We start from the raw sequence: 26,029 nt of genomic DNA, 5'->3' as shown, positions 1-26,029 counted from the left end.
TCGTGACCAGGCCAATATGGCCACCAGCTTTTTGGATTAAAGTAATGCACTGCTGATGACATCACATATTACATCACTCATGACATGGTCAGTGACATCACTGATGACATCACTGATGACATCTCAAATGACATAACTGATGACATCATCCACGTGATCATCTGATGCACCTCCTCACACCCTAAAATACAGACTACCATTCTCGAAACCATAGACACACCAATACTAGTACAGCTACAATATTCTGTGCACTATGCATGCAGACCTCTAATCAGCTACATAGCTTTGATACAGTCTAAATACTCAGTTAGTACCTATGCAGTCTAGCACTTCTCCATTCAACCATCTAGCACTATCTACGTATCCTATCACTCTGCCAATACCTAAGCACTAATACATTTAGCATGCACTCTCTTTGCAGCACTGAAATTATTCCAGTTATTAGTCATATACTTAAGGAATGGCCTAGCCACTAACATAAGTGCAGGTACAATATTTTGTCCACTATGCATGCAGACCTCTAACTAGCTACATACTATTGATACGCTCTTCTAAATACCCCGTTAGTACCTAAGCAGTCTAGGAATCCATCTGTCTGTCCCATGCACTTCTCTATTTACCCATCCAGCACTATCTACGTATCCTATCACTCTGCCAATACCTAAGCACTAATAAATTTAGCATGCACTCTCTTTGCTGCACAGAAGTTACTCCAGTTATTAGTCATAAACTTAAGGAATGGCCTAGCTACTAACACAAGTGCAGGTACAATATTTTGTCCACTATGCATGCAGACCTCTAACCAGCTACCTACTATTCATACGCTCTTCTAAATACCCAGTTAGTACCTATGCAGTCTAGGAATCCATCTGTCTGTCCCATGCACTTCTCTATTTACCCATCCAGCACTATCTACGTATCCTATCACTCTGCCAATACCTAAGCATTAATAAATTTAGCATGCACTCTCTTTGCAGCACTGAAATTACTCCAGTTATTAGTCATATACTTAAGGAATGGCCTTGCCACTAACACAAGTGCAGGTACAATATTTTGTCCACTATGTATGCAGACCTCCAACCAGCTACATACTATTGATACGCTCTTCTAAATACCCAGTTAGTACCTATGCAGTCTAGAAATCCATCTGTCTGTCCCATGCACTTCTCTATTTACCCATCCAGCACTATCTACGTATCCTACCACTCCACCAATACCTAAGCACTTATAAATTCAGCACGCACTTTCTTTGCAACACTGAAAGTACTCCAGTTATTAGTCATATACTTAAGGAATGGCGCAGTCAAAAACACAAATGCAGGTACAATATTTTGTACACTATGCATGCACACCTCTAACCAGCTACAAACTATTGATAGGCTCTTCTAAATACCCAGTTAGTACCTATGCAGTGTAGGAATCCTCCTGTCTGTCCCATGCATTTCTCCAATCACCCATCCAGCGCTATCTACTTATCCTATTACTCCACCAATACCTAAGCACTTATAAATTCGCTATACACTCTGGGGCAGATTTACTACTGCTGGTGCATCTCTGGGAATCAGCAGGGATGCGCCAGAAGAGTTGCGACACATCTGCCCACCCATGCGCCACCACTGATGCACCGCATTTACAATGCGGCGCACCTTGGTGTACGGATGGACAGATGCATGTCGCATCCCCCCCGCGGAAAGGCAGCACATTGCTGGAGTTGCGTGGCAAGCGCGACGCAGCTCCAGCAAGGCTCGGGTGCCCCTATCCCTAACATGCTGCGTCAATCCTTACGCCTGCGTCAAGCAGGCGCAGGGTTTTGACGCAGCATGGCTGTAAAAGTGACTGAGTGAAATCTTGTAGATTTCACTCAGCCACATTTCGGAGGCGTTCCTGCGCCAGAACGCCCCCCCATGCAGGAATGTCCACATGTGGCGCAAGGCTTTACAACGTGACGCATCTCCCTAGATGCGTCATGTTGTAAATAGCCCACAGCATGGCGCTGGATTTGCGCCGCCACTGCGTCACAAAAGTGACGCAACGGAGGCGCAAATCTGGCGTAAGGGGCTTGTAAATTTTCCCCTCTGTTTGTAATACTGTAATTATTCTAGTTACTAGTCATGAACTTATGGAATGGCCTAGCAACTAACACAAGTACATCTATAATAGTTTGTGCACTATCCAAGCAGACCTCTAACTAGCTACATACTATTGATACACTCTTCTAAATACCCAGTTAGTACTCATGCAGTGTAGGAATCGTCCAGTCTGTCCCATGCACTTCTTTAATCACTTATCTACCACTATCTACTTATCCTATCACTCCACCAATACGTAAGCACTTATAAATTAAGTATTCACTCTGTTTGCAGCACTGTCATCATTCCAGTTACTAGTGGTATTCTTATAAAATGACCTAGGCACCTACACATAAAATATTTTGTGCATAATCCCTACAAATCTCTAAGCAGATACATACTATTGGTCCACTCCATTAAATACTGAAGTAGTACCCATGCAGTGTAGGATACCTCCTGTCAGTCTCATGCAATTCTTCAATCACCCATCCAGCACTATGTTCTTATTGTATCAGTCTGCCAATACCTAAGCAATTATGGGGCAGATTTACAAGCACCCTGCGCCACCAGTACGTCTCTTTTTGTAACGTAGTGATGGCGCCAGGCACTCCTTCATATTTACAAGGAGAGGAAAAGCCACCCTGCGTTGTTTTTCCTCTACTTGTAAATACGACCCCTTCATACACAGAACTTTGCGTTGAAGGGGCATTCCATAGGTGTTGCTGTGGGTGTTCCCACGCAACACCCATAGAACAAGACACATTTCCAGATTTATGAGAAATCATAAATCTGGAGATGTGTGTGAATGCTGCGCCATCCTATAGTTGGTGTAGCAAGCCATGAGGAGAATTGTTTTCATTTCTCCTAATTTTTTCCTCTTTCAATGCATGCTGCATTCCACAGCATACATTTAAAGAGGAAAATGCCTTTACTGATTGTTTTTGTGCAGGAAGGTGTCCCTTCCTGCACAAAAACAATCTCCACATGACACAGACATCCTTGCACCATGGTGGTCCAAGCCCGTCACAGACCGAAGGAGACCGGACCGGGCCAACCCTCTGACCTCTAGTGGGAACTGTGAGTACCATCTAAAACCTGTTCCTAATTCTAATTTTTGACTATCATGGCAGCCAGAAGGGGTATGAAACCGACACCAACAGGGCATGTAGCTGGGACCCTAGATCAATTTATCTTGAGAGCATCATCGGTATTGGAACGTGAAATTGCAATGACGGAACGCCGTCTGTCCCAGGACCCGGTCTTCCTAAGGAGATCTTCCTTGGGCCCTGCCGCACAAGCATGCTCACCAGGTTCCCCCCAGCAAAATATAGTTACTGAAGGGATTTCTACCAATTTAAACCCCACCGAAAGCAACATATTAGACCTGGCGGATGGGCCAACCCAACTATTATGTGGGCAGACTACAAACACGACACCTGCCCACTCAGAACCAAGTAAAAACCCGCCGGACATGACAAGATGCATAGAGGGTGCTATCCCTAAAATGAAGAGGGCCGGCGCCCCGCTTCGGGGTAGAAAACCCAAACAGTCTAAACATAACAGCCAACTGGATCCCTCAATTGCAGAACAACCTGAGCACAGTGCTCCTGTGGTTTCCTTAGATAGCTCTGTTAGGGTTGGCACCGATTCTACACCTAGATGTCCCCTTGACTTAGACCTACTGGTGGGAAAACTAAGTAAGGTTTTATCTACTGTTATCCAGCCCATGGAGCAAAGATTGAAATCTATAGAAAAAAGGCTGGGGAATATGGAGGAATTGCTTGTGAAAAATATGGGTCTAGTAAAGGATCCATTGGTCATCCAAGCTCAAGTTAAAGCCCTGGCCATCACAGCGAATGTCCCGCAGACCCAGCACAAGCCAATACCTACTACTCCTAATGGTCGACCCATTGCAACCACTAACCAGGGGTCTAACCCAAGCTCCAGCAAAACTGGCCCTAAAACTGGTCCCACAGCTGTGAAAAAGGCACAGCCCTTGCTACCGGCTAATCCTGTAAAAATTAAAACCCCAGGAAAAGAGTCCACAAACCGACCCTGGGGAAACAACTTCTCTTCAGATCTACCATGCATCAACTTACCCCCGGATTGTGCTCCGTACGTGGTCGTCCTTATAGGGGCCCCTAAGTTGACGAATGACAGTAATGAATCGTACTGGGAACTTAAGAATAAGACGATGCATTGGTTGAACACCCATAGACCCTTGCCTAGAACCATCCAAAGCAAAATTTTGTTTGTCAGAAGGGTGGGGTGGGTGGGTTGGAAACCAAAAAATGTGGACGGGGACTGTGTAATTATTAACTTTGAGGATCATATGACAGTTGATCATGTATGTAGTAGGCACCATACAAGCCCTGATACAACTATCAAAACACTGAGGCTAGACCACTTTTACCAAACGGCCTATGTACACCGTGCCATCAACCATAGGCCTTATGACCTATGGCCTCAGCAAGAGGATTCCTGGCACTATGTAGACAGAAGTAGGGGTGGACAGGTTAGGTGTGAGGAGCTGGGCATTCCAGTAAACAATAGATATAATTTGCTGGATCAAGTGGATTGACTTCATATGCCTCCCAGCCCCCTAATGGTCCATCCAATGGATGCTAATAAAATGGAGGAAGGTTTGAAGTTTATCAGGATGGATTATTTGGGGGTGGCCAACATCGTAATCGACCTTCCACCCTCTACTGAAGCAAGAATGTTCCCTGAGGGAAAACCTTATGCAACCATAGGGGAGCCAGGGGATGGCCCACTTCCTCCTGTGATTGAAAACCTTATACCCTTGCCGCAACATCAGATTGCCCGCCCACACTCGGACCAGCATTCAGCTGGTCCTGGAGTTCGTGGTCTTGCCAGGCGTGGTCAGGAGGGAACTTTGGGAAATAGGCAGATATCGACGAAGGGGACCCTTAAAATGTTATCCTGGAATATAGCGGGTCTCGCATTCAACTTATACATCCCGGATTGGTGCACATTCGTGGATTTACACGGGATCTGCTTATTCCAGGAAACGTGGGCGGTAGACCCCACTCATAGAATGGGTTATGTAACCTTTGCGGAATCTGCAGTAAAAGGCCCGAGAGGTAGACCATCAGGGGGGCTGTGCATATGGGTGGGTGTCCATCTTGGATTCACGCTGAAAAGGCTAGAAACAAATAGTCCTGATCTGACGTGTATCCTGATGTCAAACAATGAAACACCAAAATTGGCACTCATTAATATATACTCACGGCCAGTGCGATTGGGGGAACTTCCAACACCTTAGACAAACTGACCACCCTATTGCATTCGCTTGGGGGTGACGTTGCCTTGTTGATCGGAGGAGACTTCAACTGTCATTTCGAACCATTACAAGGGGTCCCTCCGATCACAACTGAAGAAGATGAAACCTGGTCAGTTCTGCCCCCCAACGACTACCCTGTGGGAAATTGGACAGCTCTTACCCTCCAGTTGACTTCCCTCACTTACACGTTTTCCATTAGAGCTTGTAATTGCCGATTCCAGAGTGACACTCCAGCTCAGCTAACTTATAGTGGCATGGGGCATGCATCTGTAATAGACTATTTTATGGCCAGCTTGGTCCTGTGGCCTCAAATTATAGACTTTAGTGTCCCTCCTCGCATTGAAAGTGATCATAATCCCCTGATAATTGAGATGGACTTTCAACTGACCAGTGAGGATAGTGCAATGACGATTACCTCAAGTAGTGACTTGAGAATAGTGCAAGGTGGGAGAAGAATCCAATGGGCAGCTGTGAAATTGTCCACTGAAAATATGGCGAAAATGTATCGAGATGTAATACCCCTGCTTGAAAGGGTAAACTCCAGCATTATTAATCCCTTGGATAATGTTATGGGTGACCTTACAGGCATCCATAGGGAAATGGTTTCAACATTGAAGGACACATTTTATAAGACAGGTCTTTCCAAGCCTAAACTTCGTGATGATGGGAATCCATGGTTTAATAGGTGCTGTAAGGACGCGAAAGAGGCACTATTGCTGGCCCTAAGGCAAGGTAACAAACTTTGTGTTACAGAAGCCAGGCAGGTATACAAGAAGATGCTAAGTAACGCAAAATCAGAATGGGAAGCAGATCGTTGGTCTGCTATCACATCCGCACTTGCGGCAAAGGACGTAAGGTCATTTTGGAATCTTGTCCATACTGGAAAACCAGAGGGCAGGACTACAATTGACCCAAACATCTCTGAAGAAGCATGGTCTTCTTATTTTAAAGACCTTTATTCTCTCCCCTCTACATTTATAAGTGAGCCCCCATCGAGCCTATTGGCCCTGAACCACACGTGGTCAATACAACCATTCACGCTGGTTGAAGTTCAATCGGCCATTTCAAGTATGCAATCGAATAAAGCACCGGGATTGGATAGGATCCCAGGTGATCTATATAGAGAAGAACTGACAGTTTGGGCCCCATACCTTTTAGCACTATTTAATGCGATATTGCAGGGGTTACCACTTCCAAGTACTTGGTTGGGGACGGAGATAATACCGATTTACAAGAAGGGCTCTCCGCTCCAACCCTCCAATTATAGGCCTATTAGCCTTATCGATGTGACCCAAAAAATGTATGCCAGGCTCCTTTTACAACGTTTACAGGCTTGGACTAACGACAATAATATTTTGACTCTGCTCCAGGCGGGATTTAGGGCTAAAACAGCAACAATTGACCAATTATTCCGGCTGCAGGTCCTTCACTGGAAGCATGTGGTCTTGGATGGAGGTAGGCTATATCTTACATTTGTGGACCTAAAGTCCGCATTTGACATGGTGGATCGGAACCAGTTATGGACCATTTTATTATCAATGGGGGTTCTGCCATACTTATGTCATCAATTTAAGATCTTACACGAAGGCACTTTTGCCAGAGTTCGTTTTGGCAAGCAAGGCCAGTTAACTGGACCATTTCCGATTGAGAAAGGCGTTAGACAGGGTTGTGTGCTTGCCCCATCCCTGTTTTCCCTCGTTCTCAATGGGCTTATTGAAGATCTTCTTGCCATGAACGACATTGACTCCCCCAAACTGGCCGCCCAAAGATTTCCCGCATTAATGTTTGCGGACGACACTCTGTTGCTTTCAAACTCTCCAATGGGTATGCAGCGGGTGTTGAATCAGTTTGTCAAATTCTGTAATAAAAGGAACCTGATGGTCAACATCAATGAGACCAAGTACATGGTTTTTAATGCTAGTACCACCAACTGCCCCCATCCTATGATGGAAGGCAGACCCCTCGAAAGGGTCCCAATTTTTGATTACCTGGGTTTAACCTTGAACGATAAAATGGGGTGGGGTCCTCAATTGGCCAAGGCCAATTTAAGATTAACTCAGGGAGCTGGGGGTATCTCAAAAGTGCAGAAGAATTGTACCCACAAAATAATAAGCACCCCCCCTTGAAATGTTTAGAGTTCAAGCCAGAGCATCATCCCTTTATGGGGCGGAACTCTGGGGACATATATCAGCAAGTGACCTATCCACAACAGAAAATAATTTCTTAAGGCAACTACTGGATTTACCAAGAAGTACTCCCTTGGGCCCGCTCAGATTGGACTTGAACATTCGCACAATCACAGATGCTATTGCTGCACGGCCCCTACTTTATTGGAGGCAGCTGTGGAGCACTCCTGAGCTGTTGAATTATAAGGAGGAACTTAAAGTGGTCATGGCTTTACTAGGATCTGGTAGGATCCCTTGGCTATCATTTGTAAGACGATCACTCACATTGATTGGGCTCGAGGATCTCTGGTTAAACCCTGAGGTCTCTTGCCAAGCCATTTAAAAAAAAAACATGACATGTGTTGTAAAAGATTTTAATTTAAGGAATCTCTTCCGCTCAGCAAAAATTTCAAGTTTAACTGACATCTTCTTGGATGTTAAATCTTTTTATAGTTTTGAGCCGGAGATTGATGCAATACAACCCACTTTGGCGAAGAAGCTCTACCTGCAATTTAGATATGGCACTTTGCCTCTTTATTCCAACATTGATAGGTGGACAGGGGGCCCGGAACGTCCTTGCCCAGGTTGCCGAACTGAGGAAGAAACTCCCGTACACGTTATCCTTTTCTGTCCAGCATATGTGAACATCAGGAGGAAATGGATAATTCAGTTGTGTAAAAATCTGGGTGTAAAGCAATATTTGTTGTTTTTTAGGATCTTAAAAACTGACACCAATGCAGTGATTGTGTCTGCAGTAGCCAAATATTTGTTTTCAATGTGGTCAATTCGAAGGAACTTGACAATTAATATTGCTACACATCTGCACTAAGTCTATTGGACCAGGAGGGAACAGATAGTATTTTATCAGTATAATAACCATTGTTTTTATCAATTTTAGGGCTCTAGACACTATTTAAAATTTATAGTTTTAAAGGATATGTTTAACAACTTAGCTATACAATTGTGATATATGCATGAGTTGTATTGATTGATTAACATATTGTATAGAATTGTTTTTTTATGTGCTTTTATGGTAAATCAAACCGCAATAAAGCTTAAAGAAGAAGATAATAGTAATTTTTTAACACACTAATTATGAGTTATTATCTATATGAATAAATAAAGTGTTGTTTGTATAAGTGTGTAGCTGAGTAGATGTAAGTATGATCAATTGTTTCCATAAGTGAGTAGGATGTTTGAAAAAGTGAATAGGATGTGTGCTGGTGTCTAATGTCGATATAGGTGTATAAGTATATTTAATAGTGTGCTATTGATCTTTCTCAGCATGTATGAGTAAATGTATAGGTAATTGTTTATATGTGTGTGTTTAGATCTACAAATGACTGAGTGGGATTTTACAAACTTGTATTGGTGTGTCAATGGTTTAAACATGGTACTCTATATTTTATACTGAATGATTAAAGGTTATACTACTGTGATGAAGTGTTTCAGGTTGTCACGTGGATGATGTCTTCAGTGAGGTCGTCATCAGTGACGTCATTTGAGTCATCAGTTAATAGCGTGCTATTGATCTTTGTCAGCATGTATGAGTAAATGTATAGGTAATTGTTTATATGTGTGTGTTTAGATCTACAAATGACTGAGTGGGATTTTACAAACTTGTATTGGTGTGTCAATGGTTTAAACATGGTACTCTATATTTTATACTGAATGATTAAAGGTTATACTACTGTGATGAAGTGTTTCAGATTGTCACGTGGATGATGTCTTCAGTGAGGTCATCAGTGAGGTCATTTGAGTCATCAGTGATGTCACTGAACATGTCATGAATGATGTAATATGTGACATCATCAGCAGTGGATTGCGGGCACGCGAGTTATAGCTAGCTGAGCCAACTATAATGGAGGAATTTCAATGGTTTTGTACAAGTGAAATGTCCAGCTAACTATAACACCCCTAAAACCTATGGTTTTTTCAGTGAATTTCTAAGGTTTTTTAAATGCTATTTCCTAACTATAACATGTCTGAAACCTACGTTTTTTTCAGTGAATTTCAAAGGTTTTTAAAATGCCAATTCCTAACTATAACATGTCTGAAACCTATGGTTTTTTCAGTGAATTTCAAAGGTTTTTAAAATGCCAATTCCTAACTATAACATGTCTGAAACCTATGTTTTTTTCAGTACATTTCAAAGGTTTTTTTAAATGCTAATTCTTAAGTATAACATGTTTGAAACTTATGGTTTTTTCAGGGAATTTCAAAGGTTTTTTTAAATGATATTTTTTAAATATATTTCTTGTTCTAATTTTTTTAAATTCTTTAACTACATTTTTTTAATCTACTTATTATGATATATATTTTTTTTAATTACACTACACATTTTTTTCAAAAATATTTTTTTTAAATACAAATATATCTTTTTCTTATTATTTTATATTATTTTAAATATACTTATATATTATTTTTTTTTTTTTGAGTCGTGCACCCAAAGCGCACCCTTCTCGTTCACTGCGTGGAACGTGAACGTGTCCGCCATTTTAGGATTGATGTGTAGGATCCGCGTACGGTGTGCGGCGAGTACGACTTTCCCAACGCGGACGCTATGCGACTGGTACGCGACTTGTAGCGCATATGCAACTTGTACGTATTACGTGACGGTTGCGCGTTAAGCATATCGGACGCGGTGGGTGCGCGACTTTCCTAATTTTTTTTATTGTTCAAAAACTTATATATGTATATATATTTAATATAAATATTAAGACGACATTATTTGAGCTAATCTTAAAAATAATATTCTTTAACTTTAAATAAAGTTAAATTTCTTTTAAATGCAATTTCGTGAAGTTGCGCTGGGTGCGAGTTGGGTACGAGCTGCGTGCGTGCACCCTACGCAGACCCCATGTGACCACAAAAAAGAGATTTGATTGGTTCATTACACTTCCTGTTGTAAGTATTGAAGGACCCCACCTATTTCAATCATTCTTTTTAGACCTTCCTTAAGAGAAGACATCTGCTAGCAAAAACTGCTCTTTTTGCTTATTGCACACGTTTGTCCTCAAATTTGGAAAAATGGCAGCTAATCCACCATCATCTAATTCAGAAGATTCTGAGAGAAGAATTTGTGCCTGAACCTCCCCCTCCAGAAAAGTACACTTCAATTGTGTGGAAGTTTTTTACTTTTCCACCAGGGCTGAAAAAGGTTATTGCAACCAAAGTTACTTGCAAAATATGCAAGGCGGTCCTCTCCAGGGGAGACCCTACAAAAAAATACTCTTGTGGAACGGCGAGTATGCGGAAACATCTCCAGACACGACATCCAGTCAACTTCGCAAGAGAAGAGATGAGAACACTGAGGGAAAATGCTCCTGCACCACCGGGTGCTGCAAGTTAATCTGGGGCAACACCATCAACTTCCACATCTCGTCCTGATATTCGTCCCCAATTTGAGAAAGTCCTGATGCATTGTGTTAAATGCAACCACCTAATTGCATATGGAGAGAAATCAGTGGACCTTGTTTGTCGTGCCATCGACAACCACCGTTGCTAGTTTCCTTTTTTTTTCTTCTCCTAGTTTTTGTCCTGCTGACATTTTTTCCCTCTTTAAAAAAAAAAATACAAAATTGTTCCAAAACTCAAAAAGAAAATATAAAACAACTAAAAGAAAAAACTACTCTGGTTAAAAAAAGAGCTAAACTTGTATGCTAGTGTGTGAAAGTTTACATGAATGTATGTGTAGTAGATAATTGACTGAAAGAAAGCATTTGTGGTGTATGGTGAATAGAGAAGTGCAGAACTATAAGGAAATGCCGCAGCATAACACTGTAAAGTGTTTAGCTACAGCGTGCTGTGGTACTTTCGAAGCACAGGGATGTAACATATGTACATAAATATGTTGTAAGTCTGTGCTTCCCTCTCCACAGCTGCTTAAACTGCAGCCATGTGGTGACACAGGCACCCTTGCACCATGGTGTCATGTGGAGATTGTTTTTGTGCAGAAAGGGACACCTTCCTGCACAAAAACAATCAGTGAAGGCATTTTTTCCTTCAATATATGCTGTGCATTGTAGCATATATTGAAAGCGAAAAAATGAGAAGTGAAAACAATCCTCCTTGTTGTGCCTTACTACACCAATTGGAGGATGGTGCAGCATTCACATACATGTCCAGATTTATGATTGTTTTTTAAACTCAAGATGTGTCTTGTTCTATGAATCTTCTGAGCAAACACGCACAGCAACACCTATAGAACGTGTTTTCAATGCAAAGTGGTGTGTATGATGAGATTGTATTTACATGGAAAACAAAAGGTATACAGAGTACCTTTTCCTCTCCTTCCAAATATGAAACAGAGTTAATAGTAGACCAATTCTTATTATATGAGTACATTTCTGTACTGCTAACAGAGAACAAGATAAATTTATAAGTACTTACGTTTTAGGAAACTTATAGGACATTTTTATATATTACTGAAGGGAAGGGATGGGGCTTAATGTGACATGTGCAAAAACACTCAGTTATGTACTTTAAGTTAAAGAGATTTATCTATTTTATTTCTAAACTTACCAGGTCCAACAGGACCACCATATCTCTCTATTGTATACTATATCATGTGTCTTGCAGACAGGTGCTCTGAAGTTGTGTCGTATTTTATACCTGTCTGCAATGGAATTCTCTGGCACAAATCTACTCCATCCATCTTCACTTTTTTCAACTGTGTTGAAACACACGCCATTGTGCATTTTAAAACTTACTGAAACTTACCTCAGCAGTACTACATTTAAAAAACACTACACATTTTATTCAGTTGTTTTTTATAATGTTAATTGTGGTAAATTGCTTATTTTAGAATTAGGATCTGTGAAAGCAAAGAAAACATAGTTATAACATGTAATAATACATTTGTAACAGCACAGCATAATTTAAACATTTGACAAAGTAATTTCTTTGCCTTTTTTTGCTGTTCTCAGAATTTATTGAATTTCACTAGAAATAGTGATTTCAATCGTACTCATCACATAACAGCGGGCAAAAAAAAAAGATTGTTTAAAAAAAACTACAATCTATCCTCAGTAAAATACCAGATATTACAAATCACGCATATATAAAATGCTTACTGCTAAGAACATTTTATAACTTAAATTTATAAACACTGTAAATGTTGTCGCTTAAAAATATACACCGAGACAATGTGTAAGAAAAAGTCCATAATTCAAATATATACCTTTCCATGGGGCCAAATGGTATTTTTGCACTCCTTTTTATGTAAATTGTCCAATGGTAATGCTATTAAATTATAATAATACATTTCTCAGAGGCTGAATTATCTTCCTAAAACTTTGGCTTTAAAAATATTAGGTAGGAATTTGGTAATTCGCTAGGCAAACGTTGTTTGAAAACCAACTGAGCATCATTACAAAGTGTCCAGCCTTTGTCACATTTTAGATAGGCAGTGTAATGTCCAGATGTTGTGGAGGGACCATCATGGAAAATTATTGCTACTGCTACAAAAGTCCTTCCTGATATTGATAGTTGAGTTGCTACAAAATGTTTTATTAAAGTGTCCAATTTTCTTCCATCAGCTGTACAACGTTGCATCATTAAAATTATATATTGTCCATATCTTTGTAAAATTAATGTTGACAACATTTCTGATTTACATTGGCTACACTCCATGTTTTGATTTGCAGCTTTAACTAATTTATTGAAAGACACTGATTTACAGTCCGGTAATGTTAAATATAGAAATCTTTCAGTGTCTACATTAGTGCTACATGTATACATACAATTTTCACAATGATTTTCCCATTTATAACAAAGGCCAAAAATATTTTCTATTTCTACACCTTCATTTTCCAAAACAGTAAGCATATACATTAGAAATTCCTGAGCATCTTGTTGGATATTTTGCGTAAATTGTGTAGAACCAGAACATACATCCAAAAGATTACGAACATCAGAAACGGTTTGAATTTTACTTGTATCAGTTCTCAATGTTTCATAAACAGAATGCAACAAGGAACAAAATCTTTTTTCCCGATTCTCCATAATTTGCTGTTGCAAACCTTCAAGAAAAAAACAACATTGACCGCTACATTAGCATAGCAGTTGACACCTGAACTATTTTCAAACTGATAACCAACAATCTCTTCAACAGTGTCCTTTTTCTTTTTGCTTGCAATGACATTATCTTGTTTTTTTCCCTTCTCTACACCTTCAGTACAGATATTCTCATACCTTCTTTTTCGACCAACCACACACTTTTCAAATACAGGATATTGACCTAAATTGGGAGCATACGCTCTTCTTAACCTATTATACACTTTTACACAGTTTGCATCTGCAGTAACCTTTGTGTCATCAAAATCAATCAAAAACAAACCAGATAATGTTCTGACTCACGACAAAGCAACATATGCCATACACTGAAGATCCAATGTTCACCAATGTACTGTCTAGACGTAATCCTTGAGATTTATGAATAGTCACTGCGTATGCCAGAGAAAATGGAAATTGTTTCCTACGGACATATAAATCTTTAACTAGCAAAAAACGAACTGAACAACAACCAATTTCTTTAACTTCTTCAATCTGATCAAATTTAATTTTTATAAATTCAATTCCATCTTTTTTCTGATAATTAACAAAATCCACAACTTTACCCATTGCTCCATTAACTAAACCTTTTTCTACATCCAAATTACGCCTTAAAATGACCCGACAGTTTATACATGCATATAGATTCTTTTCTAAACCAGACGTTTTAGATATCTTTTTTTCTAAAGAATCCAATTTTATTTTCAATTTTCCCATCAAAATAATAGTGATTCCTTCATGCTCTATTTTATCGATGGCTTCCATTTTTATAATTTCTTCATTTTCCAGTTTCAAAAGTTGTTAGTTGAATATAGAACACTCGCGCAGTGTTGGCATTAAGCAGATTACAGATTTATTTTCTGCAATTTTCATCTATATTTTCTCAGGAACTACATTTTCATTTGGAAACAACTTGGAAAGTAATCGACTCTTCAAAGCTTGTTTGCCATGTTCTGTCAGTAGTCCAATTCCTATATCTTGAAGAATACTTCCATATTCAGCATCATTTGCCTATCGCATATTTTTCGTCAGTTCTTTGTATTCAAAATATGACCAAATGTTCAAGTTTCCAACACTACCCAGAGACTTTCTGGTGTCTTCATGCGCAAATGTTTTAAATACTGGTTGTCCTTTTACAGGAGTCAGTTGCAGTAGATCCCGAAAAACTATTACGTGTTTTCCTCCAAATAACGCGTCATACTCTGTTTTAAGAATTTGCTGCATTCTTAAATGCACAAAGGCAAGCATTAAGTTTGAGACCATGCTTACCTCATCAATAATGAGAAGTTTCATTTTCTTCAGGACTCTTGAAACTTCACAACACGCTTCTCCAGTTAGCTTGTGGTATTCCAATTTGTTCTCATGCTCTACTGGTAGCATTAGTAAACAATGTAAAGTAATTCCTTTAATGTTATGTGCTGCCAACCCAGTTGGACCAGTGACCACACAAGACAAATGCGACTCAGTTGTTTTCTGTAGATAACTTGTAATTACTTTAATTAAGAACCTTTTTCCTGTTCCAGCTTGTCCACTCACATACATTCAGATAGGTTGAAATGATGTGCATGAGCACTCTTTCTTTTCATGAAGTAATCCATGGTCAATCTGTTGTCTCACTTGCTGATATATTTGTTTCTGTTCAACATTGAGGTGCCGATTCTGATCTGTTAAAAATATTCCCCGTACGAATCATACAAGTCCCGTACAAACTGGCAAGTATGATTCCTATTGTGAAAAAATCCATACGAATCGCATTGGGAAAATTCCCCGACACGTCCTCGGGTCAGAAAAAGTGTCCGACACGTCCCCGGACAGTTTTACGTACGAATCGGTAAACTGAAGTCCGAGCGCGCAAGTACGATCCATCCCGTCCGTCCGAATGCACAACCGTATGGAAAAAACACCGTACGGAGCGAACTCCCATAGCAACCATGGAGATGTCCAAACATGTGCCCGTATATGCGCCGAACAGCCCCTAGCCCACCCCCAAGTACGCGCCGTACCCCCAGCCCCCCCACGTACGCGCCGTACCACAGTACCCATACGTGTACGTGCCGTACCCCCACCCCCATATGTACGGTGCGTACCCCCACCCCCGTATGTACGGAGCGTACCTCCACCCCCGTATGTACGGTGCGGACCCCCAGCGCGTCGCGCTGGGGGTCCGCACCGTACATACGGGGGTGGGGGTACGCTCCGTACCTACGGGGTGGGGCGGGGGTCCACACCGTACATACGGGGGTGGGGGTACGCACCGTACATACAGGGGTGGGGGTACGGCGCGTACACGTATGGGTGCTGGGGTACGGCGCGTACATGGGGGGCTGGGGGTATGGTGCGTACTTGGGGGGGGCTGTGGGTATGGTGTGGACGTGTAGGGATGGGGGTACGGTGCGTACTTGGGGGGGCTGTGGGTATGGTGTGGACGTGTAGGGATGGGGGTACGGTGCGTACCGGGCCCCCTTTTTGTCGTGCATCGCGTCGTACTTAGCTTTTCTGGCACTTTTTGGGTCCCGTAAAAATGTTGGCGTCCGAAGTGCTGTGGGTACGAATCGTACTTGCTGATCCGTAAAACGCTGCCTGACTCCGTGCGAATGTCGCGTACGCGGTGTCCCGGATCAGAATTGTGTGTGTATTTTAGCCGGTCGGTGTTTTTTACAATTCGTACGGAAATGGTGTTTCTGTACGAATCGTACTTGCGGGTTTGTACGGTGTTTTTCCCGGGTACGAGTCGGACGGAGAAAACGCTCCGTCCGACGGTTCGTACCCGGATTTTACAGGATCGGAATCGGCACCTTAGTTGTTCTTCCAAGTTTGCTAAGTCCATTACATCTTCTTGAGCTTGATGCATTGCTGTTTCCACCTCATTCATGGCAATTGCTGCTTCATTTTCAACAATTTGTTGTCCTAGTGGATCTTGACTCAGCGCAGCAGAACTTTGACTGTCTTGAGAACTGTCTCTAGCAATCTCAGCTGCAATTGTAGCTTCTTGATCAATTTCATCATTCAACATTTTCGCATTATTTGCAAAAGCACTGCATTGTATGGTATCTTTACAAGCATTAAAGGAATCTTCATAGCTCTGAAAATCTCCAAGTAATTCCAGTTCTGAACGCCACGGTTTGAAAAGTTGCAAAAGGGCTAAATAGTAAAATTCTCTTTTATCAGCAGTGTCGCAACTCAGCTTCCTGTGATTAATCAAATTTCCTTTCCATTGTTTCACCAAACATCCTTCGTAACCAATGACATCATATTTTCTATCATTGATGTTCTCTGTAGTATTCAGTTTAAAAATGTAGTTTTGCAGCACTTTATAGAGACACATGTTCTCAAGAAGGGGACTTCTGTTTGGGTAATATGTGTCCAACATATTCGTTTTCAAAATATCTGTACTTTCTGGTTCTTTTTCTGCTAAATATTCAATTTCTTGAACAGATTTCAGTACCCGATTTCGCATTGCATCAAGACCTAGACCCACTCAAATGATTCTTCTAGTTTTGGAGTATATACTTGCAGATGATAACTGATCTGAGCATTCATATGCTCCAATTTCTCGATGCGATAACATCTTCAAACTGAAACTGTATAATTTCTGAGAGTCTTCTCGTGAGAAATCTCTTCCCACATTTCTTTCAATTCTGTCTTTTCTGATTTAGTAATGTAGGACGTTACATATCGAGCAACAGCAATGGAATTGTCCGCAACATACTGAATATCCATGTTGACATTCCACATAGATAAAATAACCGGATTGTAATCATTTATGTATTTTGACTCTTCGCTTCTTCTTAAGTTGTATGTATTTTTCAGAGACTTTCTTGTGATGGTATGTCGCATAGCTTACATAAAACGGTTCACTCTTCATTTGGATAATACAGGACGTAGAAATGCAAAACGACATTTGGTATAGAACTTATCCTTAGACTTGTACTTTTGTTGACAGTATTTTCCACATCGATGGCTTCTGGAATCGTAAGACTTGTTGTTTTAAGTTTTTATCTTCTGTGCTTTTGGGTACAGCACATGTGGCATATTCTTCAATAAAAGACAAAACAGTCTCATCTGAATCTGTTCCAAATTTGGGGGCGTCCTTGATCCATAACAGCATATGTATATGAGGAGCACCTCTTGCTTGATACTCCTTTCTCCAAAAGAAATCCACAACCTCTCCAAGAGGAGGATTTTTTTAATTGCAGATAAAAGACATCATAGCTTCAAATCTATGATTGAAACATCTGCATACATTAACAGGATCCAAAGAGCACAATTCTCCAGGTGTCTTGTATTCAATATTTTTTATATTGGAATTTGCCTCTCAAAGAAATTCAAGTAAATCATCCCAAACGTACTCAGCGCAGCTTAGGGTAAGGAACCATATAGGAGTTCCTAAGTTCTGTAGCATACATTTCAGTACTCCATGACGACGGTACCAATATTCATTAGTCCCACGCTGACATGCCATCAGATTAATCAACTGAGATTCTAAATGATCATCTCTCTGATGCACTTTATCCATAAAATCCTTTGCAGATACATTTTGCAGATGCACTCCAGTTTTTAAAATGTGATTTACTGCATATGAAAGTCCAGACAAGTCACTTTTAAACAGAAGATGAAACATATAAGGGATACATTGTCGAAATCTTGGATCTTCTGCATATAATCTGATATTCAGATGCAGGAATTTGCACAGGACATTCATCATATCGTCCACCTTTTCCTGTTGGAAACAACTGCGGGAAACAACGAGCTTCCAAGCTCTCTTCCCATACACGCATGGGACTTCCTTTTGCTTTTTTCATTTGGAATAACTCAATCGTATTCCCCATCACTTCTTTGGAATGAAGTGGATGTACACTGTAATTTTCATAGATTTCTTCACATCTGGACATGTCCACTTTTTCAATTTGTCCACTTGACGTTTCAGTATCTTCTGCTAAATCTATTTCTTATTCTCCTACAAACACATTTCTATAGTACTCATTATTTGTTATCAGATACAATGTTGCCTTTTGCACTTTTCTAACATCCACTAACTCTTTCCAGATTTTCTTATTCTTAGTAGGAACACCATTAACTACAATAACTAGTGGTTCATTTTCTACACGGTCTACACCAATAGTTTCAATGTTTTTCTTTCAATCTTACGGTAAATACACAACTCTTTCTTTTAATCCTCTTTGTAAATCTGATGGAGGCAATTTACCTGTTCTAGGCTCCATACGAACAATAGCCTGAAATGGGTGCACACATTGAATGAGAATAGACTCATAGGTATTTAAATCTATCAGCTCTGGAGGAATAGCATCCAACTCTAGATTATTTTGAACAGCTCTAGCGGGCATTTTATTCTCTTCTAATTTGTTATAACAATATTTGCAAATACGCTGGTCAGAACCCAAATCAAAACAATTCTCTACCAAAAAATAAGTTGCAAATTCCTTCCACTTATCATTATTTTCTGTTTCACTTTTTACATACAGATTGACACTCCTAGTCTGATTTTTATAGTGAGTTCGCTGACAACAAATACAAGAAAAATGTGGTCTTTCACCTGAAGTCACCTTACACTTTGTAATTTGATCTTCACATTTTTTGTAATAGTGGGTTCTACATTATCTTCAACATTTTGTTCTATTAATGTGTCAGTTTCTGCACTCTCTTGTTGAGGACCAAAGTAACAAAACTCAATATCATCACAAACCTTCTTCACATCTGATACTGACCCAAGCAAAAGAGCACTGTTCAACTAATTTAATACAATCTTCTCAGTAACTTCCGCATTTGAGTATGATGTACTACCAACATCCTGAAATGGTGAAAAACACTTTGACAAACTTTCCTAGAAAGGCAAGCCAGAGAATGACCTTGCAAACCAGTATTTTGTCTCACTCTGCAAGGGTCTAGTCCTTGCAACACCTTAATCTTTTGTTTAACACTTTTTTTACTATATGCTCGTAAGAAATCGCATAATTTATCAATAAATTCTTGTCATACACTACAAATACTACTGCAATCCCAAGTGTACACTGGGTCTTTAAGACGTCTCCCTAGAACTTCATCAGCTATCACTTCATCTGCATTTCTGGGAACCATTTTCTCTTTGTCAATTGGACAACCATTTCTAACCTCATAAGCTCGACCACTGGTGTCAACTGCATGCAACAAATCATTGGTTTGAAAATAACTCTCTTCATTAAAAAAAGGCTCAGAACTTAAACTATTTTTCCATTCCCCTAAGAAAACATTTCAAAAATTGCTTCTGTTAATTACTCTTTTCCTTTTACTTTTGGCCTTCATTTAATGGATCGGTTTATCTAGTGATCGAATTCTGTTTAATACTAAAATTAATAGTTTCCTTTTTACTTCAAAAGCCTTTTCAACAATGGTTTCAATATGCTTCTTCTTTTTATAAAATAGTGCTCGCTTTTTATATTTCTTCGTATCTTTCAGCAAATTATGTACTACTCTCTTGTAAAATAATTTTTTTTGTAGTTCTTTATACTGATTTTGTCTCCTTATACCATACTTCATGTCCTTTGACAGTCCATTTGCTTTTTTTCATTTCCTATTATTTTGAGTATTTTTTCTAGTTGAAGCATTCCTCAGTGGTTTCAGCATTCTGTACATTCTGTCTGGTCCTACAAACATTTTTAATAAATTGCTTTGTGATCTTACCAGAAGATGTTTTCTTTTTAGCCACATTATGTTGTTTATCCAATAATTGTGGTTGATTTGTCTTCAAGTAACTGTCCTTTTTCTGTTCTTTTCTTTTTCTTACTTTGTGCGGCATGATAACTTTATTTTAATGGTGATAAACAGTATCTGTAAAAATTTATCATAAATAAATGTATATTAATATCTTTATAAATTATGCTTTTCTATTACTATACAAACACATTTTATATAAATACTGACTAAGAAATTATAGGCCTGCAGCACATGTGTGAAGGTGGTTAGACCACTACATGCATAGTGCATAGCAGTTTGAAGCACTCCATGTCCTAAAGCCTGGGTCACTGCATAAGTATATGCATACTGACTGTATGATTACAGTACTATAAGAAGACACACTAGGTGAATTCCTAATTGATTGAGTTTTACTTTAGTGAATGCTACATGGTACAGAAAGAGTCACTATGGGTTTGCAACAACAGTCACAGTGTGTTTGCTGGAGTGTATGGATAGTGACTGGGGAATTGGAGGCCTGAAGCACAAGTGTGAAGGTGGTTAGACCACTACATGCATAGTGCATAGCCGTTTGAAGCACTCCATGCCCTAAAGCCTGGCTCACTGCATGAGTACATGCATACTGACTAAATGATTGCAGTACTATAAGGAGACACACTAGGTGAATTCATAGTTGGTTGAGTTTTACTTTAGTGAATGTATTACTACATGGTACAGAAAGAGTCACTATGGATTTACAACAACAGTCACAGAGTGTTTGCTGGAGTGTATGGATAGTGACTGGGAATTGTAGGCCTGAAGCACAAGTTTGAGGGTGGTAAGACCACTACATGCATAGTGCATACCAGTTTGAAGCACTTCATGCCCTAAAGCCTGGGTCACTGCATGAGTACATGCTTACTGACTGAATGATTACAGTACTATAAGGAGAGACACTGGGTGAATTCATAATTGGTTGAGTTTTACTTTACTGAATGGATTACTACAGGATACTGAAAGAGTCACTATGGGTTTGCAACAGCAGTCGCAGTGTGTTTGCTGGAGTGTATAGATAGTGACGGGGGAATTGTAGGCCTGAAGCACAAGTGTGAAGGTGGTTAGACCACTACATGCATAGTGCATACCAGTTTGAAGCACTTCATGCCCAAAAGCCTGGGTCACTGCATGAGTACATGCTTACTGACTGAATGATTACAGTACTATAAGGAGAGACACTGGGTGAATTCATAGTTGGTTGAGTTTTACTTTACTGAATGGATTACTACAGGATACTGAAAGAGTCACTATGGGTTTGCAACAGCAGTCGCAGTGTGTTTGCTGGAGTGTATAGATAGTGACGGGGGAATTGTAGGCCTGAAGCACAAGTGTGAAGGTGGTTAGACCACTACATGCATAGTGCATACCAGTTTGAAGCACTTCATGCCCTAAAGCCTGGGTCACTGCATGAGTACATGCATACTGACTGTATGATTACAGTACTATAATGAGAGACACTGGGTGAATTCATAATTAGTTGAGTTTTACTTTAGTGAATGGATTACTACATGGTACAGAAAGGGTCACTATAAGATTGCAACAGCAGTCACAGTGTGTTTGCTAGAGTGAATGGATAGTGACTATGGAATTGTAGGCCTGAAGCACAAGTGTGAAGGTGGTTAGACCACTACATGCATAGTGCATAGCTGTTTGAAGTACTCCATTCCCTAAAGCCTGGCTCACTGCATGAGTACATGCTTACTGACTGAATGATGACAGTACTATAAGGAGAGACACTGGGTGAATTCATAATTGGTTGAGTTTTACTTTAGTTACTGGATTGCTGCATGGTACAGAAAGAGTCACTATGGGTTTGCAACAGCAGTCACAGTGTGTTTGCTGGAGTGTATGGATAGTGACTGGGGAATTGTAGGCCTGAAGCACAAGTATGAAGGTGGTTAGACCACTACATGCATAATGCATAGCTGTTTGAAGTACTCCATGCCCTAAAGCCTGGCTCACTGCATGAGTACATGCTTACTGACTGAATGATTACAGTACTATAAGGAGAGACACTAGCTGAATTCATAATTGGTTAAGTTTTACTTTAGTGAACGCGTTACTACATGGTACTGAAAGAGTCACTATGGGATTGCAACAGCAGTCAAATATCAAAATGCTTCTCTCAGAATCATTCCTAAATACACTCAGACTCACAGTGTGATTCTAGTCAACAAACACTGTACCTTGGATAATACCAAAACACATTTAGTATACAGGAAGGGATAGTCCATATTAGTATAGGAGCCTGACTCATTTTTCAAATATATAAAGAATGACTGGTTTCTCATCCAACCAAAATGTGAAAACAGAATATGTTTTTAATCAGTTATGTGTCTGCAAACACATGAAGTAATAAAATGCTTCTCGCCAAATGATTCCTTAATGCACACAGACTCACTGTGTGATTCTAGACAAGCTACACTATCCCTTACATTTTTCAAAAATACATTTACTAGTCTACAAGACGTAAGGTGACTGCACATTTTCTAAAAAAATTCTACTACACATTAGTACCCAAATGCTTCTCACAAAATGATTCCTAAATGCACACACACTCACTGTGTGATTCTAGACAAGCAACACTATCCCTTGCATTTTGCCAAAACACATTTAGTAGTCTACAAGACGTAAGGTGACTGCACACATTCCACAAACGTTTCTACTACACATTTGTGTAGAGTGCTTCTGTCAGAATGATTCCTAAATGCACACACACTCACTGTGCGATTCTAGACAAACAACACTATCCCTTGCATTTTACCAAAACACATTTAGTAGTCTACAAGACGTAAGGTGACTGCACACATTCCACAAAATTTTCTACTACGTATTTGTATAGAGTGCTTCTGTCAGAATGATTCCTAAATGCACACAGACTCACTGTGTGATTCTAGACAAACAACACTATCCCTTGCATTTCACAAAAATACATTTACTAGTCTACAACATGTAAGGTGACTGCACACATTCTACAAAATTTTTTACTACACCTTAGTACCAAAATGTTTCTCTCAAAATGATTCCCAAATGCACACAGACATACTGTGGGATTCTAGACAAGCAACACTATACCTTACAGTTTACCAAAACACATTTAGTAGTCTACAAGACGTAAGATGACTGCACACATTCCACAACATTTTCTACTACACATTAGTATACGGTGCTTCTCTCAGAATGATTCCTAAATGCACACAGAGTCACTGTGTGATTTTAGACAAGCAACACTATCCCTTGCATTTTACCAAAACACATTTACTAGTCTACAAGATGTAAGGTGACTGCACACATTGCACAACATTTTCTACTACACATTAGTACCAAAATGTTTCTCTCAAAATGATTCCTAAATGCACACAGACTCACTGTGTGATTGTAGACAAGCAACACTATCCCTTACATTTTACCCAAACACATTTAGTAGTCTACAAGACGTAAGATGACTGCACACATTCCACAAAATGTTCTACTACACATTAGTATAGAGTGCTTCTCTCAGTATGATTCCTAAATGCACACAGACTCACTCTGTGATTCTAGACAAACAACACTATCCCTTGCATTTTACAAAAATACATTTAGTAGTCTACAAGATGTAAGGTGACTGCACACATTGCACAACATTTTCTACTACACATTAGTACCAAAATGTTTCTCTCAAAATGATTCCTAAATGCACACAGACTCACTGTGTGATTGTAGACAAGCAACACTATCCCTTACATTTTACCCAAACACATTTAGTAGTCTACAAGACGTAAGATGACTGCACACATTCCACAAAATGTTCTACTACACATTAGTATAGAGTGCTTCTCTCAGTATGATTCCTAAATGCACACAGACTCACTGTGTGATTCTAGACAAACAACACTATCCCTTGCATTTTACCAAAACACATTTCATAGTCTAGAAGGAGTACTGCATTTTAGTGTAGAAACTTGACTCATTTTGCAAATACACAAACAATGACTAGTTTCTAATACTACCAAAATATGAAAACAGCACAGTTATCTGTCTGCAAACACATGAAAAACACAAATGCTTATCTCAGAATGGTTTCTAAATGCACACACACACACAACAAGATTCTTGACAAAAAAAAGTACTCCCTGCACTTTAGCAGGAGAAACACATTAGTCTGATTAAAATCAAAATGGACCACATACATCCCCTCACAATTAAATAACTCACCTTTCAAATTGTTTTGTAGATTAAGAAGTATGTCAGTCACACACCAGATTTTATACAGAATCTCTGCACTGTGCACCTGTCAGCAAAACCAAAGAATGGCAATGTTTCCCTCTCATTTTGCACACATATACATGTAAACATCAAATCACATTGCTTCCCACATTAATTCAAAAGCAAACACACATTTCTATTAGTTACACATTTCAACCCTTTCCAAATGACATAAATTTGAACCCTACCCCCAATCTGCCTTCTGCCTGTTACCATAGAAACAGTTCATGGAACACTTAACTGAGCACACAGGTCACAAGTTCAACACACAATGTTGCTAATCAAAACAGCAAGTGTGCTTGACTTTTCAACATATCAGCTTATCCTATATAATGTTCCTTTCAATCAGTTTTTGTTAACCAATAAGAATCATGAATTTAAAAAACAGAAACATGCACCCTAGTTTTCAGTGTAGAATGTTCTCAAACAACCAATCATTTCTTTTCTTTTTTCAAAACTGCATCTTATCCACCATTTTAGAAAAATCTTACTTTTCAAACTGCCATTTCATTTACAGAGACCATCTGAGTGCATCCAGACCTCCCTTCAAGATGCTTAGAGTGTGGATTGTGGGACACAGGTATATTTTCTGGAGCCAGAGGTATGCAGAAAACAAAGGCATTCACAAAGACCTAGGTTTGCCAAATGTAGACATTAAATGGATTGGACAGAGAGGGTTAAAGTGGCACCAATTGATGCCATTGGTAAAATCCTTTTTGCATCTCCAACACCCTGACCTCATAATTGTGCACTGTGATGGCAATGACCTAGGCACTCTGACTGGGGTAGGTCTGGAAATGCTTATCAAGGACACCTTTGCAGAATTGATGTCACTTTTCCCCCAAACTGCCTTTGTCTATTCTAACATATGCCAAAGGCAGAAATGGAACTGGTCCAATCAATTTTGTCCACAGATTGAGAAAGCTAGGAAACATGTGAATAAATCTGTTTCTGCTTTTCTCCAAGACTATAGAATGGGGTCCATTTACCACAACAATCTGTGTTTCAATATGGATGGCATCTATAGGAGACATGGTGTACATTTTACAGATGAGGGAAACAGAGTCTTCCTCATAAACTTTAGACTCTGCATCGGTACTTACGTGTAGGTACCAAAACTCTGTCAATAAACACAACGTCTCTTTTTAGAGCCACCCAAGATCTAAAGACATAAGCTTGATGTATATCTCAAACATTATTTTTTTTTTGCTTGGAGTCGGGCACCCAACGCTTTAGAATTGTGCATCCGACACGTAGCAGTCATGCACCACATGCGCTGGAGTCACGCACCATACAAATTAGTATTCGTACATCCAATGCATGCACATCAGGGGGCCGCGCTGAGAGCCGCGCTGGATGCGCGACTCCTAATTTTACCGTAAAAAAACAAAATAGCCCCTATCGCTAATTTTTATTATCCCCGGGGACCTCATCCCCCGGGGCTTATAAAAAACCTTGGGGAC

The sequence above is a fragment of the Triturus cristatus genome, chromosome 1_2 (assembly GCF_964204655.1).
Source record: "Triturus cristatus chromosome 1_2, aTriCri1.1, whole genome shotgun sequence".
NCBI lineage: Eukaryota > Metazoa > Chordata > Amphibia > Caudata > Salamandridae > Triturus > Triturus cristatus.
Note: the sequence above shows the minus strand (reverse complement) of the source record.